The sequence below is a fragment of the Gavialis gangeticus genome, unplaced genomic scaffold, assembly GCF_001723915.1.
Source record: "Gavialis gangeticus isolate Ggan-Ray unplaced genomic scaffold, GavGan_comp1, whole genome shotgun sequence".
NCBI lineage: Eukaryota > Metazoa > Chordata > Crocodylia > Gavialidae > Gavialis > Gavialis gangeticus.
Genome location: NW_017729009.1, coordinates 10,387,390 through 10,388,707, shown reverse-complemented (window position 1 = coordinate 10,388,707; position 1,318 = coordinate 10,387,390). Strand labels below are relative to the sequence as shown.

The 1,318-nt window shown below is 64.0% G+C and overlaps 1 long non-coding RNA gene across 1 annotated transcript in view; it reads right to left on the bottom strand.

Annotated features, from left to right (window-relative positions):
- Positions 1–6: 6 nt before the first annotated feature.
- The window catches only part of LOC109292527, a 6,249-nt gene continuing 4,937 nt past the window's right edge, over positions 7–1,318 (bottom strand). Inside the window, exon 3 of the long non-coding RNA XR_002096138.1 lies at positions 7–129. This is a non-coding gene — a long non-coding RNA (uncharacterized LOC109292527). The remainder of the gene's footprint in view (positions 130–1,318) is intronic.

Below are 1,318 nucleotides of genomic sequence, written 5' to 3'. Positions count from 1 at the left end.
CCCCCCGCACCTGGGCCTGACCGTCTTGCCCCTCTGCCCCCCAGGCAACCTGCGTGAGCGCGGCCGACCACATCCTGTGCCGCTGACCGGGAGGACTCGTGGTGCTGAGGACTAGCTGCCTCGTCTCCCCTGGCAGGGGAAGGGGCCTGGAAGGTGCTGTGCCCCCTTCCTCCACCCCTCGGCTGGACTCGCCCGAGGGGAAGCCCCCCGGCAAGCAGAGCTGAGCCCGGGCGGAGATGGGACCCAGGACCGCCACGCCGGGCAGCAGCCCTGGCACTCCCGGGGGCAGCGGAGACGTGGAGGCTTCTCTGTCCGGGGTCACGCGCTCCCACTGACTTTTTTTTCTTTTGAAAAACACTGAAGCCGTGTGCTTCTCAGACGCCTGAGAAGGGGCCTGTATTGTATATTACAATGATGCTGCCGAGATTATTGTTCTACAATAGCTGGAGTTTTGTTATTAAACAAATACCCATGTGGAGCTCGCACTCCCCTGCTTCTTGTGCCCCCGACTCCCCGCTCCCGGCCCCGGGGAAGTGGCCCTTGGGCGGCAGGCAGCTCGGACCCGACCCTAGGCGGTACGGGAGCTTCCCCACCTGGCGCTCAGCCCTGCCTGGCGGAGAGGCCTGTTCCAGCTCTGCCGGCTGCTCGGCTTCACGCGTGGCCCGGCTGCAGTGCTGCGTGGGAGGCAAGGCCCGGCTGGCCGCTGGGATTTAGCATTCCCAACCGCGGGAGTGGAAGTGACCCTGGCAGCCCCTACTCTGGGGGGCTTGGAGGGGGCAGGGGGAGTAGTCACGGGCCCCTCGGTGAGCCATGGGCTCGGGCTGAGCTGTGCTGACTTCCAGGTGCTGCTGGCACATCCCTGCAGCTGTCCCAACGCGTCCCTGCTCCCAGCACGGACCCTGGCCTGAGCGTGGGGTGGGGGTGTTGGTGCAAGGACACAGGCAGACAGATGAGGTTCTTGGGGTAAATGGGATCCCTCTTACTAGACCCGCTAAGTTGTAAAAAATTGTTCCTTGCAAGGCTTTTGGGTGTTTGTGCCCAATCCCCTGCAAACAACAATTTTTCCAGCTATGACAAGATCGTGGTTACCTACATCTGCCTGCACGTGTTCTCCGGTCCCTGGGGGCAGCTGGACCACGGCCTGGGGGCAATCCCGGCTGTGCCCGTCCTCGTGTACCCCGCGGAGAGCTTCCCTCCCCCAGGGCCGGCTGTGAAGCAGGCTCCCAGCAGCTAAATGGATGAGCAGCAACGCTGCACCCCTGAATCTTGTGCAGGGCCCAGCGTGACCCCTGCCCCATCCAGCTGTTAACCCCCCCCC